Raw genomic sequence first — 12,108 nt, 5'->3', positions numbered from 1 at the left:
ATTTTGACAGATTTCAGGACACTGCAGAAAGTGTAGGGGGTGCCTCTATGTAATTGATACATGAGAGAAGAAATTACAGAGATGTGACAGAGATGGAACTTTGAAAGTGAGAGGAACTGAAGAAGGTACAATAGTAAGATTAACTGATTGATTAAGTAGCTGTCAATAGGTTAATCAATTCTAGGAACAGTCATTAGTTGCAGCCTGACCATTAACCTAATTTTGGACTTTTTATTTGTTTTTTGGGTTTTTCTTGGGGGTAGTATTGGGCTGTTGATGGGCATTTTTCAAACTTGGCCAAGAAGTTAACTGTCAGTCTGTGTGACAGCTGCCAAAATTGCAGGTATGAAGAGTGTAGTCAGTGGAAAGGGCTGCGCTGTGTGTGTTACTGTGATAAATGCCTATCAGGCATCCTCGCCTGATACCTGGCCACTCTTGACAGCTCTATCTGTTCTTGGCTTAACGCAGGCAGCAGTAGAGCCGATGCATCAGAGCCCATATCTGCGACACTGTGGGAGTACAAACAAGCAATACCAACAGCTTGGCCTTCTCTCTCTCTCTCTCTCTCTCTCTCTCTCTCTCTCTTTCTCTGAAGTTGTATGCACATCCATGTCATTGTGTTTCAGCCAGCGTTTGGCAATAATTGGCCCTTTTTTGGGCAAACCTACATTCTGATTTTATGACATATATTAGGGAAGCAAAATGTCTGAATTGTATCGGTATAGGCAGACAGTTGCTTATAAAGATATATCTGCATCAAGCAGACATGCAGACATACTGCATTTGTAACCCTATTTGTAACAAATAATTGTTACGTTACTCTGTAATGCTGATCCTGTTTAATGTAGTCCCAGTTTTTACATTTTATAACTTAATATGTACTGGCAAATATGTAAAGGCTGCTTCTCTGCCTTTTGGCTAAGATCAAGCGTAGTATCTGTTCTTATCAGTTTAATATCTGATACGTCCTCTATATGAGGATGCCCACAGTTCCGACAGTCCATGACTGAGGTGTCCTTGAGCAAGACACCTAACCCCCAATTGCTGCCCAGGCACCGTGAATAGGGCTGCCCACCACACTTGCTCCGGGCAAGTGTACTCACTGTCCCCTAGTGTGTGTGTGTATTCACTAGTGTGTATGTGGTGTGTGTGTGTATTCACTAGTGTGTATGTGGTGTTTCACTTCACGGATGGCTTAAATGCGGAGGTGGAATTTTACGGTTTGTGGCATTAAAAAAATATCACTTAATAAACTGATACGCACCTGATATCAGATATTGGCATCGGCCCAAAATTCCCATATTTGTGCATTCCCAGTAAATGTCATCATGTTAGCCAACATTGTGCGCATAGAACTAGAGCTGATGATCACTGCAACACTGCTATGGTAACTTGGCAACCACAGTCGTGGGCAAATCACAGACATAACCATGCATATTGCTGCTTTGTGTTTCATTTTTGCACAGCACATTTTACGTCAGGAGCAGGAACCACTGCATTTTTGCAGTGTAGCCATTTAGCGATCGTATGTGTGTGATGCGGTCGTATGTGTATGATGTGCAGTTCTGGACTTTTTTTTGCCACTTGCTGTGAATCACAAAAAAATTTTAATATGTGCACAGTACTCCAGTAACATTTTCCAGTCTTGGGTGCCGTGTAAAAGCACTGTGAAAAAAGTCCCAATCTGCTGCCGTGCAGTGTCACTGCTAGCATTATCTTAGCTAAACTGCCTAATTTGTCCTGTTGATGTTTTATGTTTGGTGATGCACAGGGTGCCGTAGTCTAATCAAAGTTTCAGTAAGTTAGCCAAAAGCAAAGATGTAGGCATATGCTTTTTAATATTGATCACCCCCTTTGTTTTTCTGGTAGTAGTATCACAAATAGTGATGGTAAGGCACCCAGTCAACATGATGGTCAAAATCTGCAAGAAAAAAAAGAAAAGCTTTAAATGTCTACTGTTAGGAAATAGTTTAAAGTGTGTATTTGTTCATAGACTTTTATAGCCTGCAAGTTATTGATAACCAATGTGTTGGAGCCTGGAACCTGTATTGTTGACATTCCTGCAGTATGATGTGCATGGCTTCCAATTCAAGATAAATAGAAAAAGACAGTTTGATCAGAGGTGAACCATACCAAATCTATGTTATCTCTGAGCCCTGATTGTCTTACTGCTTGTGGTAGCATACCCAGAGATCTATAATTACTGTAAATACTGAATCAGTCTACACATTGCAGGAGCTAAAAGCACACACATTGCTAGAATCACACAATTATTTTGTCTGTGAATGAGTCAGCAATATTCTGTCTTTGGTACTATGAACTACACTATCAAACATCGCCATGGTGGCAAAAGTGATAAATAGAAACGTATCTATGTTTGATGGGGGTTAATCAGTGTTCACTTTGTGAATTTCCCCGCCTTGGGACTAATAAAGGATTATCTTATCTTATCTTTAGTTTAAGTTATGTGAGCCCTGCTAACATTCTAGCCTTCGCTCAACTGCATTCATTGCCTAGTTAAAGCATAAGAGGTCAATGTCAATTGTTGTAAATAATTCTCAGCACTCAAAACTGACCAAGAGGAAAACTACAGAATTCATCCTTCACCTATCCACCTGTGACAGAGTGATGAAAACAGACTTTTTTATAGATGGTTGATGATGGCTGTAATGACAGCTGGGATGTTACTAAACCTACACTATTTTATTTTTTGTTGCTCTTGTTACTACAGTCATGAACCATACAACACACAAAGGCTATATTTTTTATGTCAAGATGCTTTATTACTGTCATGTCAACAATATGGCAAAGGTGGTATGTGATGTTGATCGAATACTATATATTCTTTTTATTTCCTCCTATTAGAAAAACTTTAACTAATAAAATTGTCCAGAAAATCATTGTAAAACCTTGGTCACGAATATTAACAAACAGTGCATCCCAAATGTTAATGCATCTCTGCATCTCCAGCGATGTCCAGTGAACAATAATATAAGCTTGCTCTATGTACCTTTGCCAATAAAGCAGTCATGCATGAGCAATGGCTCTGGTGCAAGGCCAGTCTGGTGAAAGTATCGAAATTAATATATAGTCAAATCCCCCCCACTTCCTGCAACTTGCTTCTCCATTTAATTTCTCCATTTTATTATTTTTTTTTCCACAGCTATTCGATTCAGCCTAAGCTCGCTAAATATTCCTTCAATGCATGGAGAAGGAATTCAGTGTTTGTATCGTGTAGTGCAATTAGTATTTTCTAAATGCATTTTTTGCTGACAGAAATGCCCATTGCAGCCACATGGATGTAAATCTACAAGGACACCCATGAATAGCTCACCAAAGCACTGACTAGAACCCATTTAGCGTCTGTGATTTCCAGCGGGCTGCCAAACCGCGTTGTTACGGACACCTTGTGCATACCTCGCACTCTTGTAATTGCTGGGTGTCTGCGTCCCTCCCAGCCAGTTCATTAAGGGAGTAAATATTTCCGTTCGGGCCGGGCCATAGCACTGGAGGCCGGCCAGGGCCCGAACCCGCAACTTAAACAACTATTACCCTTCCGCCGCCCTGCCAAAATCTACCAGGCCGTTTGGCCAACAGCAACTCTCTGAAGTGGATGTTGGACAGTCCACGCTACAGGTATGCCGGCCAGGCAGCAACAGAGGCTGCTCTGTGCTTCCCGGACAATGTGGCTAACTCTAATGAAAATGAACAGCCTTGCCGGAGTTGCAAGGGGGGAAAGTGGCTGAAAGGTGAGCCACAGCCAGATCAGAGGGCCAGAGGACCCCCATGGGAACTGCCTCTGCAAGCAAAAAAAAAGAAAGAAAAAAAAAAGAATTCAGGAGTAAACGGGAAACCGCTTTATTCAGCTTTGATTAAATGGACGTTTTGTTCAGCCTCTGTCCAGATGTTGAGTCTACGTATTTTATTTTTACATTCTTGGCACAGCTCCCGTATATATTTTGGATACAGCAGGGAGTATATAATATCAGTGGAAAATGATGCGGTCTGGTACCTTTTAAATAACATTTCCTCCATTTTTTTTGTGCTGCATTCTTGTTTTTCTTTCCACGTTTTTATTTTATTTTGGAGCAGGGCTTTGCGAGGTGCTGTTTGGAAATGTGCTGAAGAAAGCAAGACTGAGGACACTTGGGGGATCGAGACCTTCCTTCGCACCCCAAATGCACAGACCACCTATTTAACCCCCTCCTGTAAAAATATGGGAGATAATGAGGAGGAAGTGGGGGGTCCTCGATCGAGAGGGTCAAACGGTCATGCTCAAGGCTGAGGGTTGGTGGCTCGTGTGTCCAGGCACTGGGCTAGACAAACTAGACTTCATACTTCAGTGTCAGATTCACTAGTCTTGGCAGATGGAGGGATTACAGGGGAAGGCTTTCTGGGCCCTGTTCTTGTTTTTCCTTCTTCATTTTTGATTTATTTTTGAACAAATATGAGGGGAGCGCGAGTAAACTGGACTGGGGGAAAAGTTAATTGAGTCGTTATAGCTGGGTATGCCTGAGGGACGAGGCGTAAAACTTAAAGCCTGTAGGCTGGCCTTCAGCTACCTCCCCTCAGATCTTGCACACGCTCACTATTGAGATGACAGTGTGTAAAACGTGGATGAGCAGAGAGGCTTGTATCTCTGCATAGGGTCAGTGCTGTTATTGACTAGGGTCTTAACCAAACAAATATTTCTAGAAATCATTTTGTCTTTGCTTCAAGCAGTTTCTTTGATACACCTTTAGAATGATACACCTTTCCTTTTCAAATTAGCTCATAAACAGCTTAAAATAATTCATTAAGCAGTTACAACACAAATAAAAAGGGCAATGAGTTGTTGTTTGCCAAATAATGAACCTGCATTCAATTATACTTTTAAACCTCAGATATTGCTGGTTATATATCTTATATTGTCTCCTCCATCGTTCAGTCTAGTACCTGTCAGCTTCATGAGGCATTCATCATATATAACAGATTACATTTGACCTTTTTGTTTAACATGTCTCAACTTTAAAGTTTTTTTTGTGACCTAATTAATAGCCATGAATAAACTTAATAAAATTCATGGTTTATTACCATTTATGAACGCTTTATGAGGGTAACCTTATTCTAAGCTAATTTCTTCTACACTACTGTAATCTTCTCTAGTACTGCAAATTAGTATATAAACATTAAAGAGCATTGAACTTTTTTTTTTTAAGTAAACAATGCACAAACTAAAAATTCATGTTAATTTTTTTTCCCCTAATTGATATGGTTACCTGGCCAAGACAGGCAGCAACACATAAATTGTTCCCACAAAAAAAATGAACACATTACAAACATAAAACAGAAAATTCAGTAAGCAGCTAATCAATGTAGTCCTACTACCAGCCACAAATTCCAAGCAGTATAATAGTGCATACACTAATATAGCCACCGCTGTTGAATTAACCCATGTGTTTGAGGAATGTCTGTGATTTTTTGCAGCACATAATTTTATAAAAACAAGATGAGAATCATGTTCTTTCCTAAATGGTACCTCATTCTCTTTAATGAGTCATGTATACTACCTAAATTTTAATATCTGAGAGTAGTATCTTCAGTAGTATATGTGAGGCTGTTGAATTTATTGCATGATGTAAGCTGACCAGTTATTTTCTACCATTTGTAGTGCTGCATTGATGTGTAAATTGTGGACCGATGCTGGTAGTGTGGTCCTGTGTTATTTCAGCTTCAACTGAAGACAGCAATTCTGCCACTTCTACTTTAAGAGGCTCATATCTTACATTTTTCTGTAGGCTGTTTTTGTTACTGTACCTTGGAGACTGATATATGTAAACAAGCCTCTGTTGTGATTGCCTGCCTCATTCAAAAAGCTGTCTGGGCTGAAGCACTTCTTATGACTTCAGCACAAATGGGTGGGTCTAAATTGCTTTAGGCTGAGTGGGTGGATATATCATCGCTGTCCAAAGGATAAAAAGCTTCTCCATAAAGGCAACTTTACATTAGAGGGCAAACACATTCTTTACTTTCAGGGTAAGTTAATATAAAGAGATTTTATTGCAAGCAATTTTGGAGCTTTTGTATTGGTCCAATCCTCATGACTTTTTCACACAGCGTAAAGGCCAGCTGCTATGCTCAAATGATGTACAAAAACAAAAAATTGAAAAAAAGAGATACATGTTTTTCTTTGGACAGCGACGATAGATAACAATTGTTTTTCATGACATCACAAAAACTGACTATTTTTTAAGCTTAGTTTTCATATATGAATTTTATGGACTGGGGAATGACCGGTATGTGTTTACATACTACATCCACCTCTTTTATTTAAACACAGTATAGGGGAATTTGTTTTTCAAAGGGATATTCCCTTTAATAGTTACATTCAAAAGCAAATCAGCTGAAACATCAAACCCAATCAGACCCACTGAGTTAAAACTTCCTATCACCAGATGTCCTTGCAGAACTCAAGGTTTTGAGTGCAGTACTCCTGACTCCATGGTTGAGGAAAAGGGCAATGTTCCATAGCTCTCTCAGCCACCAGCTGCTGGCCTGGTCTTCAGCCCTGTTGGATTCTGGAAGCCGCTTCATGCTTGCTTTTAGGCGACGGGGCAGGAGGGCACCAAAGTGAGTTTGAAGAGTTGGCCTTGGCCTTTACAGGTGGCTAAGTCTTTCCATCCCGCATGAGAATGAAACAAGACGGAGATGCTGAAAGATATGCAGTTCGGATTACACTGGCTAATGAAAGTAAACAACATACCGCCTCCGCAACAGCCTGTGTATGGTGCGCCTCTTAGAATGAGTGAGGAGATACAAATTATGTGCTAGAGATAAATGTTCAGCAGAAGAAAGGCGAACATTGAGAAATACATGATAAGATCAAATAACTTTCAATCTCCAGAATGGCTCCTATCAACTGCACCACCTTCAGTGACCAACCATCTGTTTTGTTTTTTAGCCCCCCCCCCACCCCACACACACACTTTTTCTAGCAGATTGAGGCAGACAGGAGGAGAAGAAGGGGGAGTGGAGACAGCTGCCTGAAGCTGAGTTAGCAATAAACACCTGAAACACAGCTCTCAACTTTCTTTTATTTGGAGCGCTAATGGAGGGCCTTTGCCAGGAGTGGGACTCCCCTGTGCATTTGCGTTTGTTGAAAGAGTGTCTGTGCCTGCCACTCCAATTAAAAAAAAAAAAAAACTGCAACCAAAGAGGGAGAGAGAGAGAGCAGGAAAGAGAGGGAGAGAGAGAGAGAGAGAGAGAACGCAACAGAGGGGGGATCCAGAGGAGTAGCATCTGGATCCAAAGCTCTTTCCCAGCCAAGTCACAATTGTTTAGTCTGAAATGAGTGGAGTGTGAGGAAAGAGGGAGGAGAGAGTGTTGGGGGCTTCGAACAAGTTGGAAATGAAAGAGAGTGAGAGTGAGAAAAAGTGGAAAAAAGAAGAGGAAGCCTGCTTGTCTGTGTCTAGTTTTTAGGGCAGCAGTGAAGATGAGCGTGAGAGATGCGTTTGCAGAGTGTGATGGCCCATATCAGTAGAAGCTTGGAGGTAGGAATGTTTAGATTGGTGATTTTGGGGGTCAGTGACTGAACAGAGCGTTTTTAAATGTAATGCCAAATTGAACATCTGTTGAAGGCTGTGTTAACACACATCCTCCCTCTCTTTGTTACACAAACAACCTCGTACACTACAGTACTGTGCAAAAGTCACCACTCCTTGTTTATTTAATTTCCAGTCAAGACAGCCATTAAGCAGTTTTTTCAGCATTGAGAAAAATTCAGAAAACATTTAATAGAAAGTGACACAGAAGCCTCAACTACTGAATATATTTTTTAGTATTTAGTGTTTCTATCTTTTGCCTTTATTTCAACTTCCATAAATCTGCATGATTTTCTTTTCAATATCACCAAAGTTCAGTCTAAGAATGCATTTTCAGTGTTAGAACTGAGAGATATGACTGAGGAACAGAGATGGTAGGGTGTAAAAACTTCAGGAAATGGAACTTAATAGTATGTTAGATTGGAAGGGACTAGGTTAGATTGGAGTTTCAGGCATGGTCCTCTTCCCAGATGTTTTTTTTTTTTAACTCCATTGTATCATTAAAAATATAACCATCCTCAGCTTTGTTAAGTCTTGCATTCTTTGCATATTAAAGTGTGACAACATAATTTGAAATCACAATAAATGACAGTAGTGGAGTAAAATATTTCAAAGCGTTCACAATACTGTATAGTGTTAATGATGACACCTGCGTTGACCTCTATGCTGAATTTTTTTAAGTTTCATCATGAAAGATACGCATTTGATTACGCATAATTAAACAACTTTGTTTAGTTTTAAGATATTTTATCATGCCTTTTGTCTCAGAAATATCTAAAGTATGCTTCACTGAGGCTCACTGATATGGAACCGTGAGACTGACTCCATGAGCAAGAGTGTATGTGTGTGAGTATTTGTGAGTGTGTCTGCCTGGGAGGCATTCTGCGGTCTCTCCGAACGGCAGCAGGCCGAGCCTGTGGAACGCGGAGGTCAAGAGCGTCTGACCCTCCCCAGAGGCCCGCAGTCTGGGTCAGAGACCAGGCTCATATCCGCCCCAAACAAGCCCCTCATAAACACCTCACACACTCACATAGAGATGGGTAGGTTGTGTTTGAGACTGTTTGATTGAAGAGGGGTGGACAGATATGAACATTTGCACCTGGCCTCTTGGGCTACCAAGCCAATCTATGGCCAGAAAAATAGAAACATGTTTGTTTTGTATGCACTGTATTTACCATCAACAGGTATGCCTTAGCAGCACAAACCAGTCAGGTGTTGCTTTTTGATTGACAAAAGCTTTGCATTAATTGACCTTTGCGGTCCTGCAAGCTGATCTTATCTGCCCCTTGTCATCAATATTCACATATTTCATTACTATTTAGCTACTACAATGATAGCCTGTCAGGTTAATAGCACCTTACTTAGGTCTATGCACAGACAGTTTGGGGAGAAGGTGCCAAAAGGTAAAAAGTACAACATGGACATGAATTAAATGTAATTTAAGGTTTAAGGTTCTTAAAGAGGTTATCAACGTTTTATTGGTGGGATTTCCAGTGCTGTGGGGATAAGCGGCAGGCAGGAGTTGCTGAAGAGAACTTTAGGTTGTCGGTACTGCACCAGAGGGGGCATCCAAGAGTGAAGGACCCCATGCAACTCAAGCTGACCCATGAGTTCTGTTCTGGTAGCAAGGCTGAGCTTCTCATTGAAAGGAATACTGAAGAACAATGGAAGCTATATAAAATACAATTTTTATACACACCAACCATAAGCCTGAGGACAAAATCACAGGGGCTCTAATGCTTACCACACCACCACCTTTGAATGTGTCTGTGCACATTCTTGACCTTATTTAACATTTTATTTCAATTAAGGCCTTATTTCATAGAATGATATTAACAAGCTTTCTCTTTGTTTGTAAGGGCTGCCTGCAGTGTCCATATTGAAGTGTTGTTTAGTTTTATAGAAGGTTGAGATAAGTTTCTGGGATGTGTTCTCAAAAAAGATTTGGTTGACTGTTGTTCTAGTGTTTGTTAGCAACGTTAGCCTTGTACTTCTTGTTTATAACTAAAAAAAGCAAAACTTGGATGCCAAGCATATCTTGACTGATTGACTACATCTGGAACAAGTGGAAAACAGGCCAGGTGGACAAGCTCAGTGAAGGGACCACCACAGACATGACACCACCACATGAGCAACAAATCTGATTTGTCTAGTTCATTCTGTGTCCAGTCAGACAGTCTTGTTATAATGCAAAAATATATAATCTCTAAGGCAAGTGGCCACTCAAGCTATAGGCTCTGCATTTTTAGTGGCCAGCATGAGAAATGTTGTGGGCAGGGGTGCTGGGGAATAGGCAGTGTTGACTCCTGTTAAAAAGTATGGGTCTGTGTGTGTGCATGTGTGTGTATGTAAGAGTGGACAGCTGGGTTATGTGTGTGTGTGTGTGTGTGTGTGTGTGTGTGTGTGTGTATACACGCACACTTTAATTGCTGCAGGCATTCCCATGCCCCTCAGTTGCAGAGGAGATAAATGCATGCTTTGTGGATGCACTGTGCAATCTTTGTGTGGGGGGGTTGAGGACCAGTGGTTGAAAAAGAGCTGGCAGGTATGAAAGATGTAGTGGCTCGCAAAACAATCTGCATGAAGAACGATCTGACCACATTACACACTGGAGTGGTATGTGGCTGTAGTATTGCCATGGAAATGAGAAATGCCATGCCTTGAAAAAGAACCAGCCCAGCACTTTCCAAACTTTCAACAAGATTACTTGAACAATTTTCCCCTCTGCTAACATGTTTTGTTCCATTTGGTTCTGGTTTCTACACGTTACATGTGCTAGAACCCATGTAGACAGCATGACTGTGGCTTTATAAGCAAATGTATAGACATTATTTAACATTGTGTCCAAACGTAAGTTTACATTTCCCTTCCCGGCCAAATTTCATTGCCCAGTGAAAAATCATCATCGTCCTCCTTATCTACAGCATCGCTCTTTATTCAGATTTCCCCCTTGGACTGCACTTAGCATTAGATGCTGAGGAAACCTCAGAGGGCTGTAATCTTCAAATGCTGCTTAGCACATTATATATATATATATATATATATATATATATATATATATATATATATATATATATATACACATATATATATAGTGTGTGTGTGTGTATGTGTATATATATATATATAAGGGCTGTCAAACGATTTAAAAATTTTATCGCGATTCATGTAGTTAATCACAATTAATTGCATTTTTTAAAACTGTGTAAATGTTATAGAAAATAAGGATTTTTAAGTGAAATGTTACAATTAAAACGATGAACGCATTTATGTTAAATGTACTTATGTTAAAAACTGCTGGCACAAGAGAAAACTGTAAGGGAGTTTTATTCACTCGCATACTAGGCAGTAATACTGAATCTACAAAACACAAAATTGGGTTTATAACAGATTAGGGAGCTGCAGTCTCAAATATAAGACATGTAGTCACATACTACTGTGTCTCAGTTCAGATATGTGTAACGAAAGAAAATAAAAACTACATAAAACTTCAGTTGTGCTGAAGTTGTGTTCAGTCACAGCCTATAGGACTTCACAGCACTGCACAAACAAATTACACAAAGTTGGACTTTATTAAATACATTTATTAAATGTAGTGTCATGCCACAGTGCTACAGCATTGTAAACAGCTCACTAGCCATGTTTACATGCAGCCTAATAATCTGTTAATAATCTGAATAACAGCTCAATCGGAATAGTCTAGTCGGATTGAGGCCTTTCGGAATACAGTTTCTATCCAATTGAACGAGGTTTCTAAACCTCTAAATAATCTAAAGAATAATATCCGTGTAAATGCCTGAATCCGATTCCACTCCAATTGGAACGTGCAAGTATGTTCTGCGCATGCGTGTTGCGTCATAGCAAAAGGTTTATAGCGTTAAACATGGCAGAGCGGAAACTGGTCTGCAGAGGAGACGGAGTTTATACTCTGAGCTTTAAAAGACTGTGGTGGGACGGACGTCCAGCTTATGTGTCTCAGAATACGATGTCTTCTTCTCGCCGCTTCCTTAATAAGTACATGTGAAGGACGTTTTTCTCAGTCTGACGTCAGTTTAAAGCAATTAAAAACACAAGCGTTGTCATGGTAACGTTTACTGTAAGCGCTACTACACGCATACGCTTCATTTTACATCAGATTACTTGTAGTGAGCATGTAAATGAATATTTTCATCAGATTGTTGAACAGAGTGAGCATATAAACATCTCAGTCTGAATCTGTAATCCGATTGTATTCAGTTGGATTGGCAAAAATCTTGTAAAAAAGCATGTAAACACAGACACTTACTCCTCTGCTCTTAATGAGAGATGCCACGCACGGTCAAGTCTCAACATGAACTACAGATGACGCGCAGGGCCAAATAGAATTTGCTCATCCGTGTCATTCCAACATAAAGGGGTCATTCCCAAACTGTTCTTCCCAAGTTGGGAGCATGAAATTATCCAAAATCTCTTGGTCTGCTGAAACATTAAGAGTTCCTTTCACTGGAACTAAGGGGCAGAGCCTAACTCCCGAAAAAACAACCCCACA

The 12,108-nt window shown here is 40.2% G+C and overlaps 1 pseudogene; it reads left to right on the top strand.

Annotated features, from left to right (window-relative positions):
• Positions 1–898: 898 nt before the first annotated feature.
• Positions 899–1,004, top strand: LOC119261965 (annotated as a pseudogene).
• Positions 1,005–12,108: the final 11,104 nt, after the last annotated feature.

This window comes from Pygocentrus nattereri, chromosome 21 (genome assembly GCF_015220715.1).
Source record: "Pygocentrus nattereri isolate fPygNat1 chromosome 21, fPygNat1.pri, whole genome shotgun sequence".
In the NCBI taxonomy this organism is placed as follows: Eukaryota; Metazoa; Chordata; class Actinopteri; order Characiformes; family Serrasalmidae; genus Pygocentrus; species Pygocentrus nattereri.
The sequence above is the reverse complement of the archived record's forward strand: the minus strand, read 5'-3'. Positions and strand labels throughout refer to the sequence as shown.